Source organism: Tachypleus tridentatus, chromosome 9, assembly GCF_004210375.1.
Source record: "Tachypleus tridentatus isolate NWPU-2018 chromosome 9, ASM421037v1, whole genome shotgun sequence".
NCBI lineage: Eukaryota > Metazoa > Arthropoda > Merostomata > Xiphosura > Limulidae > Tachypleus > Tachypleus tridentatus.
In genome coordinates this window covers 30895819-30920965 of record NC_134833.1, presented here as the reverse complement: position 1 = coordinate 30920965, position 25147 = coordinate 30895819, and the positions used below count along the sequence as shown (strand labels likewise).

At 33.3% G+C, this 25147-nt stretch overlaps 1 protein-coding gene across 15 annotated transcripts in view; it reads left to right on the top strand.

Annotated features, from left to right (window-relative positions):
• LOC143224973 (uncharacterized) overlaps window positions 1-25147 on the top strand; it is a 73467-nt gene that overhangs the window by 22924 nt on the left and 25396 nt on the right. For 2 of the 15 annotated variants that reach the window (XR_013013544.1, XR_013013546.1), the window contains exon 2: window positions 12882-12981. The exons of 9 other annotated variants lie outside the window; for them this stretch is intronic. The gene's annotated coding sequence lies outside the window, so the exon portion shown is untranslated. 4 more of the 15 variants (XR_013013545.1, XR_013013548.1, XR_013013542.1 and 1 more) reach the window with 4 other exon arrangements.

The window sequence follows — 25147 nt, the reverse complement described above, 5'->3', positions numbered from 1 at the left end:
AGTTTGTTGCACGTGCTGGTTTAAACACAATGCATAATTGGTGGTGCTATTATTTTATAACTTGAATGGGGAGGGAACCAACCCTGCCTTATGTTGTATCGGTTATTTTCATATTTCTTCGTCAGTCTGTATGCTTTATTATGTGTTATTTTATAAACTTTTTCAGACATAATGGTAACGTCTGTGTATTAAATTTATGGGATGCAGCAGGGTTGACAGACTTGTATTGACTAGTTGGTAAATTATATCTTTTATAGATAATTAGGTTTTTATTAATTCTGAAGTTCAGCGTGTCGGTTAAATAGGGAAATTCTCGGAATTATGTTTTATACAGAAATAAGAGTTTTATCAAACCGGATATTTCTTACGATAAACGTTGTGTGTGTGTGTGTGTATTTTTCCCCATGGGATAGGAAAACTAGCTCCTAGATTCTGTGTACGCGCGCGCGCGTGGCTCACCCATTCCGTGGAGTTCTATCGCCGTTAAACTCTTTTGCAGTGGTCATCTTTCCGAAGAGGAATTTCCCGTCAAAATTTCACATGCGCTCGGTCATGCGGTTCGACCCTGAGACGCAGTTTGACCAACTAGTAACGGAGTACTGAAAAAGTTGTCGATATTTTAAACTGGCCCAAAGGTTAGAATCGCACTTTAACCATTACTTGGATAAAACTTCTAACCTTCGCACCACTCCTGAAGTAACCCATGTTTTGTAATTTACGCGGAGCGTAGTTGACTGTCTACAGGTGAAAGACGTGTAACCTAAGAAGACAGTTTCACATCAATGAAAAACTTTGTGTTCTATCGTTTACGTGTGTGAATGTATTTGGTTGAAAGAAGAACCTTTAAATTCTTACCCAAACTGTTTTAGATAAACCCGAATCTTTCAGAGAAATCTTACCCACGAACATACATCCAGTTCGAAACACGACAAGTACTTTGTTTTTAAGTTTTTTCGTTAGCGACATGGAGTTAAGTTTTGCAGGGCGATTGAAAAGTGACTAAACATACGTCTAGCTTCAACGATAAATACAGAGCGGCTGATCTTCGTTGCCATAGCTTCGAAAACGGCACCTCTACTAGGCGTTAGTGATAACATATTAAGACGGTGGTTTCTAATCCGTGTGCTGCGAAATTTAGTAAGTATATAGAAAGCATCATGAATGATCATTCATTAAGGTTTTAAATCAAGTTTATTCAGGCCAACGTGGCCTTGTTCTCCTAACAGAGCGTCAAAGTGTAGTCAATACGGAATTCCCGTCTGCGCGTGGTGACGCTCTCGTGGCTTCAGTGAGATGACGGGTAAATCAGGTGCGTCACGAAGTTAACATTTTTCCTAGTGTGCAGTAAGCACAAAAAGTTTGGGATGTGCTGTATTAAGAGCTAAATAAGAACATAACAACAACAAACTTTGGTGCTCTCAGCTTGGAATAACACGTTGGGTCAGCCATATTGATGTATTTACTATAGTCATTTTGGAACCACTTCATTTAATGTGTAAGAATTTTTTGTTTTTCTTTTTCACAGCTCTCATAAGTTCCTTTTTACCCTTTATAAAGAAGAGTAACCCAAACGTTGTTCTCTCCTTATCAATAAAACTGTTAATATCCATACCAGCCGTTCTGATACATTTTTATTTCAAGTGGGTTTCTACGTCATCAAGAGTTGCTACCGAAAACATATGCAGAAGCGATTTTCTGTTTTCACGTTAAACTAAATCGTTTTTTGGGCGTTTAAATAACTTGCGCAAAAAAATCTAGCCTAAACCAAATGGAGACAATCGCTTTTCCATTTCTTCTGTTAACAAAAATGTTCTCTTTAAATGCTCTGTTATGTTAATTATTAAAAACTACCTGATTTTTTTTTTATACACTTTTCTAAACTGTTTGACGCATCTGGGTTTTATAATTTGTTAGTTTTGGTACCATAATAATTACAAGTGAATTCCGTCCGCTATATTACATAATTTGTTTTTCACACTGTGTTTGGTCGTTTGTAACAAATAATTTGGGTGTTGTTACAAGTAAAAATAACAGAAAACGTGATGCAATGTGGACTCCGGTCGGAATATATATATTTAATAAGTTTATGTACAGGATACACTTTTCAAACGACTAACAGCTCTGTTAGGCTTAAATGTGTTTTTGGTTTTGTTTTGTTGTGTTTTTTTGTTTTTTTTTCATTTTGCCCTTTAGTTTAGCATTCTGGTCAGTCGATGGACAACTTTTAAGAACGTGAAAAATAATAAACGTAACCTAGAATGTTAGGCTAAGTTGATGTTTGAACGAATCCTTTATATGCGACAATTCGCATTTTAGAGTAAACTGTTGGTAATCTTTATCGTGAGATTTTCCCCATCTTTGGTTGCAATTGGTCGCCAGTGACGTTCTTCCCTGTTTCTAGTAGGTGTGGCCATAACCAAGGTTTGTCACGTGATTATAATTCAGTTGTCAGTACTCAACTAACCATAGCCGTGTGAATGTAAATAATTTAACCACGTTTTATATATCATCCCAACTTACTACAGATATGCAAGTGTCTGTTAACTTATTACCCAAAAAATATCTTTACCGGTTTTAATATTCCTCAAGTACTTTCACCAATCTACCTGTTTGTATTTATTCTAATAAAGCCGATGATAACAGTCTTGTCAAAACGGTGCATATTTGTAATATTTTTAATTTCCTATTCAAGGCGTCTCCAAGTTTTTGTTCTAAAATCGTGGGTTTCTCGACAAAGTAATTTGTGCTTTGCTGTACTCTAATATTTTATCCTTCGCACGAATACATCAGACTTGAGTTGAACGTTTATGTTGGAAGTATTAATTTATTCTGAAATGATTTCAAAAACCGATAATTATCTTGATCACAGTTTTGTGTTGTAAAATTAGTTTTGTTAATGTTTTCTGAGGTTGATCGTCAATAGGACTAAATAATGTAGTAACCGTGTTTTATAGATGGCGATTTCTACTCTAAATAAATTTAGTTAATATACGGTTATTATTGTTGTGCCATAGCTACTGATATTTTTGCACGTGCTTTTCGTTAGCAGATTTTGGCAAAGTTTTGTTTTGTAGCAGAGAAGGAAGTAATATATTTATGAATGTTCGCACTTGTTTTTGCAAGTATATTATGTTGGTGTTCTTCCAATAGACAAACATCTGAAATATTTCCAAGTTAGCTTAAGTCATGGCTGCTCTGTAGATATTTATGTAAGTACATGCTTTATAAAAGGTTAAATGTGAACTGTGAAAAAGCATAATATTAGTTTTATTCATGGTTTAAAACATTCATTTTAGGCAGTACTTCGAGTTTTAAGCTGAAGCTATTGTCACGATCCTGTAAGATTTTAGTCCACTTAAAGATTTGAATAATCTGGAAGGTAATTGTGTTTTTAAACTTTACTGAAATTCAATCACTACAAATATACCGTCAGTGATTTTTTTCCATCTCCGGGCTCTGTTTCCTTGGGATTTTAAACAAAGAAAGGTGGTTCATAAAAAATACAATAGCTTGATTGGGGTAATTTAATCCCATATTTACTGACACGTGCGAGGCATATGTAAAAACGTGTTTAGGCTTTCCGCGATATATCCCTGTATCCCCGATGCCAAATGTGATTTAAGCCTGGAGGGATCTTGAAAGTGTACTGTCGGTAGCAGTACACGTTGCAGAAAATACGTCTGACGTCAAGAAAGCTGCACCTTGGATTTGATGGATGTGTTTGTGATTGTTGATTAAACACGTTTCACCATAACCAGCAAAACATGAAAATCTAATCCTTTTTTTTTTTCTTTTAATAAAGTTACCGGGGTTGCACGTGGCTTAGATAAACCTAAATATTGTGTGCGTGTGTGTGTAGTTTTATGTATGGTGTTGGATACTTGTCTGTAAGTTCGTTGTTATCGAGTTATTTAAGCTTTCTCTGTACGTAACCATCCAAAGAAAAAACGAAGTCCAAAGTGTATTATGAAGTTTTTCACACAGCTAATGTGAATAGCTGTGTAATGGAGACGTCTGGAACATGTCCGTATTTTTACAAGTTTTGAGAAATTCTGAGTGGAAAGCAAATGTGACATATCAACCTCGCAAAATAGGTTGTGTGAACTAGTGCAAAGTTCCAAACATCTTAATGTATTTTCCCCAAAATAACCACCATCGATACAATAGTATAAATAGTAACGTGCCTCAAAATATAACCTTGCCTAGCTATTGCAATGATAAATAGGTTTAAATTTACACCTGCTTATATCACGTTAAAGTTTTGGGGGTTCTAATGTTTAATGCATGTAGCTAAATAATGTGATTTAACACACATGGACAGGTTTTCTGTGACCACGGTACAGGGACTTGTAATGGGGGGGGGGAGATAAAGGTTAGTTCATTTTTATAGAGTTACTTATAGGGGATGGAAGAGTTCAAAGTTGATCGAAAACGATGCATTGAAAACGGGAAAGTTCATTCCCATCTTCTAGCTTGATTTTAAAAAATAGTAAAGTTCCGCCATATTTCATACACGGAAACTGGGCAAAATAAGATGAGTTAACCTGTAGTTTCCACATACTATTCTTACTTTACCCTAATAATAATAATAATGAAATATTACTTGCCATGCCTGAAAGCTGCCCTTAAACATCTGTACTGTATTAAAAGGGTTATGTTTAATGCGATAACGAGAGTAGGAATCTCTTAACTTCTTAGGCGTGATGGATCTGAAATATATAAATTTTAATAATCTTTAAAATATACTTCATTACGTTATCGATTTTCACCTCACAAGAAAAAGTTTAGTGTATTAACAGAACACTGAAGTTTAATTACACACACTGCCAATAAAAGTTTTGTAGCTATTTGTTTAATCTAGGGTTTGTTTGAAATATCAAATCTCGTTTTAGGCTTTACCAATAACATTGGACATACTGGAAAACTAGACCACATCACATTCTCTCAATACATGGTCAACAATATTTGAACTATCCATAAACTTAGGACTAGTATTCTTCTGACAGTCGAACATGCTCGTCCTTCCAGCCTTGGAGGCATTATAAAGTACGGTCAATCCCACTGTTCGTTGGTAAGAGTAGCCCGAGAGTTGGCGGTGGGTGATGGTGTTTAGCTGCCTTTTCCTCTAGCTTTACATTGCTAAATTAGTGAAAGATAGCGCAAATAGCCCTCATTTATCTTTGCGCGAAATTCGAAAACAAATCAACCAAATAAACTGACTGGTTTGGACATTCGAGAGAAGTGGATGGTCTTTAAACCTGAACAAAATCTGTATTATTAGTAAAAGTCTGAATATACACTGGGGGTAATTTGTTGATAAACTGTTAACTACAGCGTTTTGTTCGATATTACAATTTTATAACAAAGCTTGTTTGTAAACTTTCCATTATATAAAAACGTTAATACTAATGTTGTTTCTCTATCGTGTCTACCGTGTGATAGGATAACATCAGTTAATGTTGTGTTCTTACTCATCTGTTTATAAATAGTTCCTGATCTCTCCTTTCGTACTACTCAAAAGTGACCACTTATGAAATAAGCATTTAGGATTATTAAACAAATACCTTGAATTACACTTCACCAGAATAGACCGAGTTGAATGGATCAAGGTAGGACTAATATAACCAATAAGGAGAGATGCATGCATCACATCGTAATATCATTAAACTTGGATTACAGAAAACATTTCCGATTCTATGTAACACAGCTTTAATGTGATAACCTGTTCTCACAAGCATTTTCGACAGAAAAACATAACTGTATGTACTTGTTATCTATAGAAAATATGTAACTGGACCCCAGTAATAACTAGGTTTAAGTGCAATATTGGTTATTTATGTTTGTACGTAACACACGCTATTAAGAATCGTGTAATAACAGTTATTGAATTTATAAATAATCCGGTGTGTAATATGTTAAGATGTATTTATTTAAAAAACACAAACTAGTCTGTACCACATCGATAATTCTAGATATAAATCGTTCATATCTAGGGAAAGTTTGATTAATTTTTTTTTTATGGATTTCAGCGTACTTATCGGAGTTCGGCCTACAAGCACGCCCTCTCGTGTAATTTGTTTGTATATATCGAGTAACTCTCTGTGTACGCCATCGCATAAGTAAAGGAGTGTACGAGTTGAATACATAAATTTAGGATGTTTATTTATAAGAAATAATTCCAATTACTAGTTAATTAGAAACGGTACTGAACGAAACTATTATTAGTAGCTTACTTTTTATAACGTTTATGACTGTTTTGTTGTCTGGCGCTGTAACCGTTCTTTTAATTACATACAAGACTTTGGTAATATCTGTATAAACGAACAGAAACAGGTGCACATATCTAAATGCAATTAGATACAGTTGTACTAAGACACCCACAGCATATGGCATACACATTTCATTTTAGAAATAAAAGTAAACTACTTTAAGTTCAAGTTTTAGCACAGCGTCTGTCCCATAACTGTTGGTATTACTAGGAAAATGAATTATAATACAATAAAACAATCATACTTTAGATAAAATATTTCGCTATTTGACAGCTTTGTAGAGATTTGGCGCCAATTTTTTTCAGAAAGTAATTTTGAAGTTGTTTCAAAAGCTTGGCTTCAGCGACTTGAGTGGCGTTTTATCACAAACTTTTATAACAAGTTTCAGTTTTCTAACCCTTTTTTAAATGTGCAGTTTTCATTTAGGGCTTGGTTTTAATTTATGGTGATAGTTTCCCATGCTTAAAATAATACACGAGTTTTAAACTAATAATTTCGGGCTATTTCTGAAATACAAAGGAGCGATTATTTTATTTTTATTTCAAGTTTATTGTCACAGTTTACAATTGTTCTTTATGTAACTTTTACAATCTAATTTAAATTACTAATTCCTTTCGATGTTTGTACGATACATCAGCAAAGATGTGGCTATACAACTGTAGTTTGTAACAGAAAATGTTACCTATTGTTTAAACCTTATTACAATTAGTGTATAGTAAATACTGGAATTGTACCAATCTTTTATCAAATCCTATATATATACACGCACGCACGCAATTTTAATGGATAACAGAATAAACTTGCAGGGTGAGAAACGACCAAATTATCCAGTAAATATTAACACTAAGTGCGTTAGGTAACAAATTCGAGCATTGGAGTGTGAGGCCGTAATTTCTTCCTAGTTTTCATCAAACAAGTGATTAAAAATGAACTGGAAGAACAAAATTATTCATTGGCTGTGAGGGGGAGGTTTTACTTCAGAAACTGAAAGTATGATAAATTTAATTTTGTATGAAAATATGTTAAACTTGTATACGGGGATCCGACAACTGACGAGTTTTTCACATGGTTGGTTAGCAGACACCGTTCCACATACATGTTGAACCATCGCATGTAGCACAGTTCGTTTCTTCAACCTAATGATTTCTACTTTAGTTACTCTGTACAGATAGTGATATAAAAGTAGACTCTCAGCTTCTGTACTCCATTACAAGAGACGTTGTCTTTTAACAAAAGTGGAGAAAGAAAACAAATGAAATTGATGAAGAAATTAGACGTTTTGGTGGACAGATTCCACGTGTGGCTGAGGCAGTGTTTTTATCCTAGCGCTTAGTGAATGCTTTTGATAAATATAATCTTTAATAGAAATAAACAACTTAATGGTTCCAAATTAAAACTGACAACTTACCGTTAGGCTTATAACAAGTATCATTCTTAAAATATATTGTTTATATGAGTTACGTGGGTTGTGTATTTGACATATTAACTACTGTAATAAATCCTAAAACTATAGGCTCTACCTCGTAAGGTTCCACATAATTTACCATATCGAATAATCTTGTTTTTGCCTATTGCAATATTCCGTGTACAGGAGTGACAAAAAAAAAACATGGTTAAGATCACTCATTTTCGATTTCATGTATACAGGTATTACTTTTGTTATTAGGGTCCCTGTAATAAACAAACAAGGCCCCCAGAAACAATGACGTGAATAAACCTTCAAGAAATTTGTTTAAAAAGCAGAAGCGATCTACATGGAACAAAGTTCTCATTCTGTAGTTAAATTTTGTATGTCTGTACACAATGTAAAACAATATAAATTCGATTATAATTCTATGCAGTATTTTAACAACCAATTCCAACTTTATTACAGTTATTTAACTCAAGTGTAAGTTGACATGATGATTGGTGAATTAGTCAGTCTTTGCGCACGGGTTTGGTAGGTAGATTTACAAGTCTCAAACGAAGGGTTAAAAAAATGACATTTGGTTGGGCGTGTGCATTTTACATTATAAGTTTGGATTTTTATAAATGTCAGTAGTGATTGGTAATCCTCTGCTGGGTTACCAACATTCTTCGTTTGTTCACCTTGTACGGTTGAGCTTATTCAAATTTTAATATTCTAATATTTATCTCGGTCAGTCGTTACCCTTCGGGGTGCCGCCAAATCGCTCCCTGCACTTTGAGACTGGAGACGTTATAAGAGTGACTCGAGTACAAGTGGAAGGAAGATTCTGAATAGCCCTATTTCCCCTAGTCAGTATCCTTGTGTACTTTTGCGTAGATATCTAAAACAAATACTTTATTTGAATAAGGCGAATCGGAAAGATGTATCGTTGAAAGCACTTTGTACTTTCAACTGTGAACATGTTATCGAAGTGAGTCATATAGCTTATTAACTGATTATAGTAGCTAATATAGATGGCTGGTACTGCTGATTGTCTTCCTTATGGCCAGCAGTTCTAAATAAGGAAAGGCTATGATTGAAATTTTCTGCTTAGCTCATGCTTGTATAAGTTGCCGTTCACGTTTAAAATGCCAAATATGACTGTTAATAACTAATGAGGTAAGCGCGGAAGTGCTAAATAAAACTCGCTTAGTGGACATAAGCAAAACTCGTTTTCACCTTAGTTTGAACTGTCTAGCGGTCGTGGCGCCTTTAGATAATATCCTATCTTTTTGCTACACTAGAACCAGCCTTCTTATCAGAAGAGCTCGTAAATTTTTGCTTGGACGGGTCGGTCAATACACGCCTTGGCATACTGAGAATCCGACTCCCTTCCGGTTCTTCGTTATTTGCCTGGAATAAACTGGCTCGGCACCAACTTCGAGTAACGCGTGCAACAATACCCAAGTGGCCGTACGCCTAAACGTGCAGTAGTCCTTGGAAGCTCACGTGCAATACCCCATCGCAACAACGTTGAACCTTCAGTGATTTTAGGTTCTAAAGAATGGTCTGTAATAACGACAAAATTTATAGTTCTGAGGGAGACGTGAAGTCATTACACGTTCGTAATCCGTACAAAGTAGGTACCTGGTCAAGCCATACGTACAGTCGATGGTTTAATAAATGGCCAGCCTCAAGTACACCTTATGCTACTTTCGGTTTCTGCGCAACCTGAAATTTCAAATTAGTTTGTCTAAAACCCCGCGGGTAAGAACAAATGAGAATGTTTTATTAAGCATACTATATTCAATGGCCACAAGGTTTTCGGCTGATAACAGCAGGCCGGCTGGGATACGACAGGCATATAGTGATAGTGTTTTCATGAAGAGCAAATATTATCAAGTGAACAGGCTTAAGCAAGTGGATTCTAATTATTTTTCAAGTGTTCATTTCGGCACAATTAGTCATATATTTCACTCAATTTTCATTATCTAACCACACAACTGAATATTTGGCTGCTATGTTAAACTCTTTTTAAACGTCTATAAAATAAAAACTGTCCGGTACTGTTGATTATGCAACTACTAATTTTTTTCATTTGATAACAGAATTCGTAACTCGACAAAACACTAAATATATAAACAAAATTGTAGTTAAATTATTCAGCAAACCTATTCGAAGCGTGTTTGAAACGCAGAAAATGTTCAAATATGTTTATTGCACGTGCGTTTTTTCAAAATGTACAAATATAATTTCATTTGAGGAAAGACAAACAAGTTCTGATATTGGTTTTTGATGCTAGTTTTACGTGAAAGATATGTTAATTTACCTCAATCCCTACCTATAAGAATACAAGTGTCGTGTCTATTAAGTGTTCCATCTTGTCTTTTTAATGCGAACGTTTTTCGTTTCAATAATTAATTCATTTCTGGGTGTAAAGTTACGAAAAACGGGTAAGAAAGTTTTTTATGAAAACAAGCAGCAGTTGAAATGAGATGGACAAAATTGACATTGGATTATATTAAAAGGACCATTAATTAAAATAATTATCACGGATTATACAGTGTTTTGAATGCGACTACGCCTCATGAAAATTCTAGTTTTGTTGACGAATAGGAATGAAACTGACAAAGAGCTTCAACGTGCCAGCACTCGGGTCCAACTGTTTCCACGTCCTTTATTCCCACCCGATCGCTTGCATTTCTTCCGCTTAGTTCGACGAGTGGTTGGTTGCCTGGCCACAGCTTATCCTTGTTGTAGCCGAACAACCAGCAGGTTTAGAATATTTCTCAATTGAAAAATTTCAAATTTGAATTTATTGTGTTGGTCTTGAATTAAAGTAATCACATACCCTCGATTTTAGGATGTTTCTCACCATATAATCGTTACCAATGGTCTTCTATTGGAGAAGAAAAAGTAGGGAATCTTAGGGTAGTACCCTGACTTTATTATTATCTAAAATATGTTAAGTGATAGCGTAATTTATGCTTGTGACCATATCCCTCTGAGATTAGTTTGTATCTGAAGGTTAAGCTTCTTTGTACAGAAATCAACAGGCCAGTACTGACAAATTTTGCAGAGAATACTTGACTGTATGTGGTTGGACTGTTAAGTGTAGAATTTCTAGTGAAATACAATCGTCAGTATTCTTATTCGTTGTTAAAAACTGGACGTAAAATTTCTACAGACCAGGAGCATAACTAAGTCTATATGATTCTTATCAATAGAAACAGCCGAAAATACGACTTTAACTCAGATGCCAACTATAACTCTGTGTCCAACATATGATAGAATAATTATAAACTCGGTACATTTCATAAATATTTTTACATTCTTGGACAGAGTGGAGTGATTACCAAAATGTACCTAGGCCTGTGATCCAGAAACGAAAAGGAATCAAATATGTTAATCAGGAAAAGTTTTAACGTATCTAAAAAGTACAACATCTAGAGATCAAATGTACACAGAATATATCGTATACAAATAACCTGTGCTATGTATTTTAAATCTTATAAAAATTGTATAGTGTATTCGTATCATTTTGAACTTTAACTAGTTTTGAAGTACACAACACTATATTACGTTCTTATTTTATAAGAACCATTATCTTGAAATAATGACCCATTGTTTATTGTTTGTATGATAATAAAGTAATACTTTAATTTGATCTACTGTTTAAATGATAATTAATGGGTATTTTAAAATGTTCATGTATCAGCAATAACTGTAAGTAACAATAAACTTGGATTCAGGTCATGCCATACGTTATTCCAAATGGTACTAAATCGATGTATTAGAGCTTATGACAACTTAATATATCTATATTTAATTAAGTATTGCATATGTTGTACTGATATTAAAAAAATGTATCATTATTTTTCGTGTTCAAATAATTATTGCTTTTATTATAGCACTAGGTGGAGTAAGAGTGTATATTATAACGTAGTCAACCCCTAGTGTTAAGTGTTTAAGTATTGAATCGTGACATCATTAAATTGTTTGAAAGTTGTTTTTGACTTTGAACAATTTAATGATGTCACCGTAGTAGTTGTTTTGTTTTTGTATCTTAAACCTGACGTACCCCAAAAATTTGATTTTATAAACACGAATGAACTATGAAAACTAGTATTTTACTTTTATTGGTCAACGTTAGCTCGTGTGACATGAGGGATATGTTCGCCTAATAAATGTAAAGATGCCAAGCTATGGGGTACATCAAAAATATGACTTTTTTTTTTTTAAGTATAATTTATCACAAATAAATCGAAGAAACTCGCTTTTGGTAACCTAGCTAATGAATGGGCCCATAAACTAAATTGCTTCTCGTGTAATTAGTGCTACAGTATTTGTTCAAAATAACATTGGTATATGAACTAGTATGCACCAGTCGTGGCTAGTGCTACTAGCGCAGGAACTACATTCTCTTTTCGTAAAGGTTGTTATGGTAATAGTTCTAGTTTAGAATTGACACACATATGGAAATGAAATGGTAATTTGCGGGTAACGATTTAAACATCTGTTTTTACTGCTTAATAAACGGTAACAGTTTTGTAGAGTTTGTTTGTACAGCCGACGATTGTGGGTATTTGAATTCTACTATTTGTTTTTTTCCTCTATAAACAAAGACATCAACAATTCGAGGCTCCTTCAAAGAAACCTGTAAGCCTTTAGGAAAAGAAAACTTTATGGGTCAGGACTTTAAATTTACAACATATTTATTGCCTCTCTTCATTCTTTCTTTTATTATGCAAAACGTTTTGCAGTTGAGCTATATTAGAGAGGTTTCGACTGGTTATCTTGATACCAGTCACTATTGTCAGATGTGGGCTGAAAGTGTAAGTAAAAATATTATTTATATCCCAAATGAACATTTTCGAAGCTGTCGTTTGGAAGGGTTAAAATGTACAACTGGTTTAGTTGTATAAACATTTCTAGCAGCCGAATTTATCTCGCACCTTGACCAATCTTCATAGTTTTTTTGTTTAATGTAAGTAAAACGTCAAATTCACACAAAGTGATTGTAGAAAGGCCAACTAATGGCCATTTTTTGAAGCAAACTTTGTTTTTGGATCTGACTACAATCAGTCTTACGTTTTGTTAACAAGTGAATCTTAACTTTTGATGAGGTTTTACGGCACGTTTTATGACTGTGAGTGCAGATATGTGTTAACGTTCAAATATAAACTTTGTTTGAAATTGCTTAACGTTTTCTTTCTCGTTTACAGACACAGTTTACTGTCAGTTGTACTTTTGAGAGAGGTATCAAAACTCGTCTCATCTCAGTTTTTGGTTCAGATGGTTACAGGTGAATTTCGTCACCTGTAAGTAAGTATTCTGCTGCTTACCCTACAGTCACTGTATGTTGACTTTAGTGTATGCATTATAAACAACTTCTGATCAAAGCAAACCCACGTACATAAATGGGTACATCAATTTAATTAGAAGTATACAATTTTATGCAATGAAAAACTTCTAATAACTAGAGTGCACTGATTAATCTGTTAATGTTCCCACTGTAATTAACATTTCCAGCAGTAATCCCATGAGACATGGACAATTGAGATTTAAATTAGCCTTAAAACCATACATATATTAAGTCAATAATCCTCATAATTTAAAACAATATATATAATTTACTAAAATGACATATAAAAACTTTTCATATATTATCACTGACTCCTTTCTTAAGAGTTAATAAAACATAGGGAATCCAATTCTTATTTGAAATTCAGATGGACTTCACCTGAATTAGGTATCCATTGAACTGACCGTTGAAAGTAAGTAAAAATCTTGTTACCTCTTTACTGCTATAAGTTTGCGCTTATGTGGAAACTGATCATTTGTCTGGAGGCAACGTTTAAATGATCAATGTTGTATGTGTGCCAGTGCTTTTTAGATTAGGTGGTATTGGATAGTGAGTGTCAACCAGAGCTTGAATGGGGATCTATGACCAGAGTTCCACTGATATTTGGTCTAGCTGGACTGAGATGAACTGATTATGGATCTAGCTGTACTGGCCTTGATCTTTAATCTGTCAGCGTTGGTTCATGCTAAGAGCAAATCTGTACTATACTGGTTCATTTAGGTGGTTTTCATTTTCTTCCAGAGAATACAGGACCAAGTTAAGTTTCAACTTAATAGATGAGAGCAATGTAAAATATAATTCTGATAAGATATAATTCTTGAAAGTGTTACAGCATGTTTTACTGTAAAGATTGGTCAAAACATGTTATTGCCAGATAAACTGCATTCTCTGGAACTATTTTTAATTTTAAGTTGGACTTGCAATGTAAAGAAAACGCATTAGAGAAAAATATTTTTTTGCTGTTGAATAAAATAGCGATAAAATAAGCTAGAAATACATAACATTAATTATTCATCAAAATTTCTAAACTTTTGTTTTAATATAAAAATCAGTTTAAAAAAAACATTAACAACAAAAAAGATTGGAATAACTATATAAAGATCTTAATAATTATTTAACCTTATAATTACATGATGTTTATGGATGACATGGGACTATTGGTCCATCTTGGCTACCCTGTCCTCTGAACTAAACAAAAATTATTAAATTGAAAAATCTTAAAGCCAGCTCTCACTATTGTAGTTATTGAGCTTTCTTTGAAACTTGCTTAAATTTACTGCCTCCACAACATCCAAAGGCAACCAGTTCTAGAGGTCATTTATTCTATGAGAAAAAACTGTTTTAGCTGCAGATTGTACATTAACAAAACATGAGTTATAAACATTTTAAGTTACCTGACTTGTATATGTTCATAGAGATAAAGTGAAGAAAACTACACTTAATTTCAACAGACTGTTTGAAAAAAAAAGTATCACATACGTTTACAAACAAATTAGCAAGTAAAGATAAGAATAATGAAGTGGTTTATTTATCGGGTGTGCTGTCTGTTTTGACAGAACATTGTTCCTTCTTCAGAATGTTGGCTGGATTTGTCATTTTGGTTTAAGATGTTGCTTTTTAATATGGTGTGTTACAACAAATGTTTGTTTTTATCTGTATGTCTTTATTGTCATTAAACAAAACATGATGTCCATGAATGTTTTTGTAATGGTTGCTATTTTACCTAATTGCTTTTCTTTAAAAACAGTGTTGGTGATCTTAATATGATCACTATAGGGCTAGGCCTAACTTTGTACATCCAATGATGATGCAGTGTGGAACTTAAAGGAATGAATTGCAACAGGCAGCTGAACTGGTAGCATTGGTAGGAATTTTACAAAAAATATTCATTTGTTAGCTACACCACATTTTGTTTTAACCACCATCATGATTGAAGTTGAACAAAAATTGGGGTTTGGCTAATCAATTAATGAACACTTGCTACGAGTGGAGCTACCAATTTGGCCACCACTTTGGATTCTACTCTTTGAAGTCATTACTGATTTTTTTTTTTTTTTCCTGCATATTTGTCCCACACCTAAAGTTTCTTGTCAATATGCACCAACAATCACATCAAGTTACTGACACTTCATAGTAACCAAAAACGTAGTAATAAGACTGGAACACTATTTGGAATGGACCTATACTTTGCAGAGCCAACCAAATTGTTTATGATATATGGTGTTTGTTTTAGAAAGGTAAAACTGTGTTAACTTCTTTTATAGTAATGTCATGAAATCTAAATTAAGCTGTTGTCATCACCAGCATGCACTTAGTATGGCTGTATCGAGCATCATAATGCTTATGCTTGTATTACTTCATGTGAAATTCTTATTAAAGAATTTCATAAAATTTAGTAAATTTCCACTAAAAGATAGAAGTAAACAACGAATAATCACTGTCCACCTATCTTTTAAACATTTGAGCTTGAGACTGCTAATCTAGTTGCATGCCCTACCCAATATTTATATATCTGCATTTCCTTTTACCTATAGTTCTGCTGTTCCAAATCATGTCTTTAATTAGAATTGTTTTGAAGTTTGTCACTGACTTTAACTCTTAGGTGAAGCATAGTAAACAATGTTGGACAGATAGCTCATGTAACTTTTTGTATATGCATACCTAAGTGTTTGCTAAATTTGAATGGTTTTTGTTGAATAACTTTGCATGTGTGGCCTATAGTTAGACTAAATTTGATAATTATAGGTTATAAAGATCTCAGTTATATTAAGTATGGAAAAAAAATCCATAAGCTGTGTACATTTTTCTATCAAAGTTTTTGTACTTATGATGCAAAAAATATGAAGGGGGAAAAATTCTGTTAAAGTTGGAGATTTTATATCATATAACTTTTAATGGATTGTTTTGAAACTTTAAGGGTCAAGTAGAAAACATTCAATGAAAAGATGTGACAGTTTGGTCCACCATGTTTCAAACAACAGTGGAAAATTGCTCAACTACCACTCCTGTTAATATAACAACACAGTGTATCATCTTGGTTGTTTTGACTACCATGTTTCTTGATTAACAGATAATGAATTGTAATGCATCTCGTACATATGAACAATGTATAAATTTGAAATATATTTAACTATCTCACCACTAGATTCTCATACTTTGAAATAATTTTAATCAAAATATTTGAACTTGAGTCTTCAAAACATTTATGTACAGAAAGTGTGTATATTATTGACTATGTGGTATTTAGTATGTTTATTACTGTGATTTTGAATGAGAATTTGGTGGGTACTCAAACACTTGGGTATTTGTTTGTTCTAGTATATAGTATCTACTTTAATTCTAGTTGCCACTACATTGGTGTGTTGCTTTATTTAAGGTTTTAGTGTTATCACTGATTATTAATGGTTTTAAAGTTTAATTTCTGCTGTAATTTATTATGACTGGGCTTAATTATATCCTAGATTAATGATATTCGTTTCGTATGGAAGCCACTACTGATTTTCATTTTACATGAAGTATTTCTACTTTTCTTTCAAGTCAATTATTTGAACATAGTTTTTACAACAAAAAATGTTACTCTATATATAGTGTAATATGTAGAATCCATTGTTAAGGAATGGTTTAAATCCAAGAAGGTAATAAGAAAGATCTTCATATATACTGTGTGTTTTCTTATAGCAAAGCCACAAAGGGCTATCTGCTTAGCCCACCGAGGGGAATCGAACCCCTGAGTTTAGCGTTGTAAATCCAGAGACATACCACTGTACTAGCGGGGGGGGGCAAATATATACTGTGTAAGATCCTACTAAGTCCACAGTTTGGTTCATATTGTACTTGTATATATTTTCTATCTTTAGTTTTGATGTCAATACTTGCTATAGTGTTTTCTAAAACATAAAATTGGATTTATTATTCAGTAAACCTTATTACAACTGTGCATTGAAGTTAATCTAACAATTTTTGTAGAACGATTTATATTTACTCTTGGTTTAATTTGAAGCAAATTTTTATGTGAATGAAGCAGTAATATTTTTGTTTTTTGTTGGGGGGATAACTTTAAATGAATTTAAATGATCAGATGACGCACATCAAGGATGTTATTAAGTGAGTAGTGCTGAGTTAATAATAAAAAATTCCTGGTTGTTTTGGTATCCACAGAAATTCTTCTGATGTTGACCACTCCCACTTACTTCTATGCACCGATGATACAAAGAAATTCACATACACAAAATACCGTTTTTAAAATATTTTTCTCATGGCGAATCCATTTAACTTAAGTCCTGGTAATGCTACAATATGATAGTGTTTCAACGGTTCACAGAAATTATAACCATATGAAATTAAGTTTTGTTACATACCTTGTTGTTAAGAATCGTGACATAGATTTGCTAGTATATTCTTCAGAGATGTGTTTTGATATTTAAAATACGTTATTACAGTGCGCCCGTCCCTCCTCTTTCGTGGCTGTTTGAGCCGGAAATATGCATTGTAAGTTAGCCGCTGTCCGCAAGGACGCAAGCCACAGAAATACAGCCCAGGCCGTCGGTTTCGTGGCGTTCCAGATTTTCAGTTTCTCGGCGCAAACTGTTTCATTGGTATTCATAATACAAATAGTTTTGTTTCGGTTGCTCAAAACGTATTGGTATTCATAATACAAATAGTTTTGTTTCGGTTGCTCAAAACGTATTGGTATTCATAATACAAATAGTTTTGTTTCGGTTGCTCAAAACGTATTGGTATTCATAATACAAATAGTTTTGTTTCGGTTGCTCAAAACGTATTGGTATTCATAATACAAATAGTTTTGTTTCGGTTGCTCAAAACGTTATTGATTTAATTTTTTTTTAGGGCTAGCAACAACTTCCAAGTTTTGAACTGTGGTTTATATTTCTGCTTCTCCAACATCTGTTTGGAAACATATTCATAAGCAAAACATATTTTGTGTGGTGGAATCTCTTCAATATTCAGACGAGACCCTGCATAATAAAAGCGCCAAATGCGGATAATTTCAGTTTTTTTCTCTAATTGGCTAATATGTTGATCATGTACAGATTAAATGTAACCTTTTGTTACACAAGGCGTGGCGTGTTCATAAGACTGAAGGTTAATATCTAACTGTGTTCCTAATGGAGTAATTTGCTGACAAGACAAGTTTTTAATGTAAAAATTACTTAAATTGGAGGATTTTTTCTTTTCACATTTTCTTTTAATTTGCCAGTTTTGGATCGTAAAATAAAGATTTATTTTAATAAACTTTGAAATTACTAAACTGCCTGCATAAATAGCTTTCAAATGAATGTTTCTCTCTCAATCGTACAGTGTAGGTAAGAGATCTGGTGTGAACCAAAAGGCTTATGGAGCATTGACTTTGGTGAAATGTGTAATTTTATCTCCTTTGTCTATTTCGGATTTTAAATGAGAATACAAAACTTTATTTGTTAGGGCTGTAACGTTGTTGTTATTAATATAAGAACATTTATATCCACAGATCTGTTTTAAAAATAATTATACGGCATACATATCCAGAAGTTATTTTCTTCTGGCACACTTTATTGAACTTGTATTAGGGTATGCGACGCTGCGTTGGTATTTATCCAAGTTTTAGTCAACCACTGAAATACGACAAATTGTGGATCGTAACAAAAAAATGTTTTGTTAATTGATGCTTTAAATAAAATTACAATAGCGACGGATGGTATTGAATTTTTTAAGTCATGTCCTGGATACAGTAACCAATATGAGAATACTTGATTAACGTCAGTGTACTAATAGCCACCGTTAACAGGAAACTAGAATGCTGTAGATAATATCCACTGAAGTAACAGAAGTGGCGGCGACTCGACTAATGTTTTATTACACAACAGCGAGCGCTCAGGACAGTTATGATTCATTGTAAAAAAAAAAAAAAAGTTGGAGTTAATGACATAATTTCGTTAATTTGGTTTTATTTAACTCTTTATTAGCCCAAACAACCTCTTAAATTATCTAAATATTTTTAGTTTAGGCTTAGGTTTTCTTTTCACCGTAGGTTGTAATAATTACAGAAACATTATTAATAATTAAAATAAAACAGTGAACTTAAATTTAATGTAGAAAGTAAATGATTGTTTAAAATAATTGCATGACGCTTGATAAAATTCAATTTAAATTTCGAAGAAAATGAGTAAATCTGTAAGTAGTGCCCTATATTATTATATCGTATGTAGTTAACATAGGTGTTAAGACGTATGAAACAAGTCTGTACACTTTATTAGATATGGATATATGTTGCACGTGTGTATTTAAATCTTAGGCTTAGAACACTTATTCACTTGCTTCGTTTTTTTTTTTTTAAGTTAAGACATAATTTTAGAGTTCAAAATATTCTTTGAACACAAATTACCCCACTTGGTTAACTGTCCTGAGGCAGTTTAAAGTTCTTATTGTTTTTGTAATGTATCAGCTTGTCAAAAGTGTTTAAATGACAAAAGCTGGTGAGCCATTATAAATCGTAAGCCTAAAATAAATATAGTATTCCGTAAATTGTTTGATCTTGAAGTCTGAGTTCAAAGGAGGTCCAGTTTAATCTAAACTTTGATCAACGTGTGTTATTGGGTTATACTAGTTTTTGAGAATCCAATTTCTAATAGTAACTGTAAAGCACCTTCACAGCATTACTAAGTTTGATTGTAAGCCTTAAATTTGTAAAAAAAAACTTGGAGAACTGTACATTTGTTGATCAGTGCGAATTAAAACGTATGCAGTTAACATAATTTTTTTTGCCGCAAATTTTAGTTATTTGCATATTCTTGAATAAACTGAGTAATGATTAACGTTTAGTTCCACCAGTATATATTGTGCTTGAACTATAAACTAATGAAACAAACTTTGAGTTTATTCGAACTAAACTGTATATGAATACTGTTTCATCAGGCTGACCTAACCTCTTCGGGTTATTGACATACAATGTTTGTTCTCTTTCAAACCATCCTTTGTTAGTGACCTGAATATACCAGGTGAATCTGAAATAGCGCACTTGTATACACTTCTTACGTTCAATAAATTCTAAGTTTAACTAATCTAAGTTAATTTAATATATTTTCGAATTGCTTCACTGCATCCAAACAAGTGAAGGTTTGTTTTGTATGTGTCGCAGGACTTCGTGGGTTGGGAGTACCTGTATCACAACTCCTGTTTTTCTATTGTTTGCCATTGTCTATTAGCTTTCCACCTACATCTAGTAGTTACTGATGAAACAAGATATCTACACATTACAGCATTTCTTCTTTTGTGCTTTCGTATTAGTTTTTAGATTTCTATAATTAGTATAATCCCCCCCCTCCCCCAATATGCTATGCTCGTGGTTTTATACATTTCTGTTTTTGTGGATCACCCGCCTGTAATTACTACTGTTTTTGTTGAAGGGTTTTTTTTTTTATAACTAATTTTAAATAAATATATTTTTCTAAGTACTTTGTGTGTGAAAGAAAAACTGGAATATTGCCTTTTTTTCGTTTATTTTATTCTACCGGTTTCCTGACTTCGAAAGTCAATCTTTAGCAAATAATTTTATTGAAGATCTGCAACAAAAACGCATATTACAGAATCCAGGGTTTGTATCTCGTGCAAACAAAAGTTTTCTCCTACTTTGGGGCCGTGGAGTTGGTATAAGAATAGTCAAATCCCACTTCTCGATTAGACTAGCTCACTAGTCCGAGGTTCGTTCTGCTGACCAGCTGTCTTCTTTCTTAGTTTACAGTGAAGGGCATTTCTCGTTATCAAGAGGTTCTCACTTGTAGCTACGGCTCAAAATTGTTGAACAGTCGGCCCATTTACGTCTTTATAGTATTACTTTTGAAGTCTGGAATTACCGGGAAACTTGTAGGCACATATGATAGTAACACTAAAATAAAGTAAAAACAACATAATAATGTGCTATTTTCCACGCGAGTAGTATTGGAGAACGTCGGATGTTTATTATTTGTTAATCTGTCCATAAACATTGTGGTCAGTCACTATGGGCTTACGAAACAGATTTTCTTTTACCTTTTACATTTAACATTAATAAAATTTATAACAACATTTAAGATTTAAAGTTAAAATTAAATTTCTCGTCGTTCTCAATTTGTGGTAATGGTTGTTGTAACTTTGGGTCCAACATTTTTAAAGTGAAAAGCTCTTAAATATTTTAAGAACTGCCAGTAATTGTGTGTGTGTCAACTGGCCCGTCACAGCTAGGTTGTTAAGGCACTCGACTCGTATTCCGAGGGTCGCCGGTTCGAATCCCCGTCACACCAAACGTGATCGTCCTTTCAGCCGTAAGGGCGTTATAATGTGACGGTCAATGCCAGTGTTCGTTGGTAAGAGTAGCCCAAGAGGAGTTGGCGGTGGGTGGAGATGACTAACTGCCTTCCCTCTAGTCTTACACTACTAAATTAGGGACGATTAGCACAGATAGCCCTCATGTGGCTTTGCGCGAAATTCAAAACAAACCAAATCAGCAAGTGTACTACGTTCTCATCATTGTATTCTAATCAGTACAGCTTCTTGTGTCTGTTGTACAGATTTAACTATGGTAACGGTCAGTTTCGTTATGAAAAATCCCTTGTGGCGATCGAATATCAAAAATTTAGTTTTTTAAATACTAATCTACTGTCTTCGGGAGAGTTCTAAGAAGGACTGTATGTGGTTATAGGTTCGATTCTGGTTCTTACTGTTAGTAACAAAAGGGTAAGTAAATAACCATGACAACGATGAATGATTAAAATTCAATTGTTCGATTTTTAATAAATAATTAGAATCGGTTTTTACAAATTTCGTGGTGTCCATAAATACTTAATTATGTATCAGTGACACCAATACTGTGTAGTGTTAAGTGTTCTAAATATCGTGACAAAAAAGAATACAGGGTCCAACTGTTAAATCAGAATGACCTACAATCTATCGAACAGTACAAAGAGTGTGGAACTTCGCGTAACCAGTTTGTTACAGCTTGTGTACATCCTGTTTCATTCCTTTTCCAGCTGTCTTAACTTACAAATAAAACGAAATACACGCTTCAAAAACATGTTTACTCTTTCCGTTATTTCCAGAAAACTTACTATCTCTAAAAGATAAATATGGAATAGAAAATAATGGATACAAGTGTCTTAGCTTCAGGAGAAAAGTGGTATTCTAGTTTGACTGGAGCCACAAAGTTTATCGGGGGTTATTCTAGTTCAAATAACTTATTATTTTATTTTCGTATTTATGGCAGCTTCTGTTCGTTCTCCTAAACACTTAAATGTTTATGTACGTGGTGTTTTTATTTTAAATATGAAGAATAATATCCTAGTAAGAAGTTTGACTGATGTGGTTTGTGTACCTCTAACTTAAAAACAAATCTATACGCGCTTTTGGTTCACAACTTTTGACTAAAGGGCCCTTTATTAAAGCACATGAATCATGCAAAATGTGGAAATATTATTGGTATTGTAAGTGACCTTTCTAACCACTGGTAGAGGTTTTCTGTGTATTTCAGATATGAATGATTTCATTCACGTTTTTGTCACATCTTTACATTTAGAATGGTAATAATTAAAGCCATATAATTACTCAATATAACACTCGCCACAGTGGTGAAGGGTATGAAAATAAATATAATTTGAGTGTTAAGTCTTGCAGTTCCAAATTCAATCCTTTCACAACACCCATTTTTTCATAAGTGTTTCTTAAGGTCAACAATAACACGAATAATGAATTGTATCCCAGAGGAAAACTATATTTGTTATGTATTCACTATTTCGGTATATAGTTTACAAGCATAACATTTTTAATTTCTGATGGTCAGTATTTTTCTGACCTAAGATACTCTTCTTTGTTCTCGACACAACAACCATAACAAACAAGTAACTTGAACCGTTTCAATGAATTGACAGATTTATGTTTCCAGACAAAGCGGCAAGCACAAGTTTTAATTTTAAATACGCTCTGCTTGCCCAGCCCCCTAACTGCAAAATTATGCTAAAACTAGCCGCTTTAGGTTACCATGGTAATAAGTGTAGAATTATGGCTCCTGCGCGTGTTGGCAAAAACGAGTGTGCCCCACTGATGATTCAGTACTTTCTAGGTTCACTTTTCCTAGTTTATTGATTTATTACGTTAATTCTAGTCTATTTGTTATGCAGCATTGTCGTCGATGTTTTTTGTTATTTTGTAGCATCCCTCTTCTAAGTTCAGTTTACTTCTGTACGAAGCTTTTTACTTTGGTTCAGAGATCATCAGTTCGTTGACATGCGTGTACTGCTTAACTGAAAGTTCTGATAGGAATTATTCTACATACTGTTTCCAGGTTTTCTCAGCGAAATGTTAATAATACCACTGTCTACAAACTTTCATGTTTCCAGCCGTTTCATTCCACAATTAGAAGTTGTACGAGTATTCGAAACAATAGAGAACTAGGATATGACGGACATATACTAATGGAACTTAAAATGTGTTTACTTCCATTACAATACGCAATACCTTTTTATACCTAGAATTCCTATTATACAATAAATACAGGTCAAAATGATCTTGTGAAACCTCTGTAGAGTAAGGATTAGCAAAGAACAGTTTTGATATTTTACAATGGGTTCATTACGTAAAATAAAATTCGGTGCCGAATCGTTACAGAACTAATTTGGTGAATTAGTATTCGCTATCTAAGAAACAATATTACAGCGACATCTATACACTCAATGTAAACATTGCTGTTCCTACACTTGTTGTTCTGTTACAATGAACACGCCGCCAGGTGTAATTATTTTTCATTGCTGATTGATGTCGTATTTCCTTACTGTTAACATTTGGTTCATGTTGGTTGGAATGAAGTTTATTAAAACCGTTCCCTTACTATTAACTTTCGTTAAAGCTAATGGAAACAAGTTTTAACGGGTGAATGTTTTGTTAACTGTTGTTAATAAATAGGAAACTTTTCCTTGTGTTTGAATTAAGAAAAACCTTCCAACTTACATAGTTAATCTTATAACCATAGTTTACCAATATTAGACTTTTGGGAGCAATTAGTTTAACTCGTGATGACGAGAAAACCACATGAAGTAAAAATGTATTCTTAAGACTGCTGGTGTGGGTATTAAAACTTTAACAAGATTGTTGTTCTGTACTTTATTTTAATCTGAAGATGGGTAATCTATGACGGTTGAAACGTTCTGTACTTTATTTTAATCTGAAGATGGGTAATCTATGACGGTTGAAACGTTCTGTACTTTATTTTAATCTGAAGATGGGTAATCTATGACGGTTGAAACGTTCTGTACTTTATTTTAATCTGAAGATGGGTAATCTATGACGGTTGAAACGTTATGTACTTTATTTTAGAGTGTTAATACCCATACCACCCGTCTTGAGAGAATACGTTATCAGTTGTAACTATTTTTCTAATAGTAGGATTCTAACCTCAGATTTAAAGTTTAACTAAGATTTGAATGTTTCTAATTTCGTATCAGTTGTAAACTTTGTACTAAAGTGTCCAGATTCTTCAAACAGTAAATATAAACGTGTAAACTATTAAAATTTGTCTACAAAAAATCTTTATTAATACAAAAACTACTAAAAAAATAAGTAAGCTAGAAGTTTCATGTCATCAACAATAAAACTGATTCCAGTAAGGTCCGAATCATCAACTTAGTTATAATCCATTTGTACAATTCTGGTTGTAATTAGCATAATTTGCTATAGCTGTTTTACATAGTATGTTCTGAGGCAGCTAAAGGTGTTTAAGTTAAATCAAAAGCCCTCTACCGCTTAGGCGGCTAACTTTCTAGTTTTCTAAAAATATTAATTTGAAATGCGCTATCTCACGGCTGTTTTGAAAGCACTTGCCGAACTATTTATTTCATATCGTACGCTGAAATGTTCGGGAGTTTATAGCACACAATTATAAATGCTTTTTTTATTTTAATGAGATCATACCTACGGGTGAAACAAGTAAAATTTGAATCTATTCTGTTCGAGTCATAATGTGAAACTGTGATAAGAAAACTGAAAATAGTGCAGAAAAAAGTTGTCTGAATACTTAACTGTTTGTATTAATACGCTAAAAATAGTTACCTGTTGGAGTGAATATTAATTGCGATGTTCATAAAATACACAAACATCAAATTATTT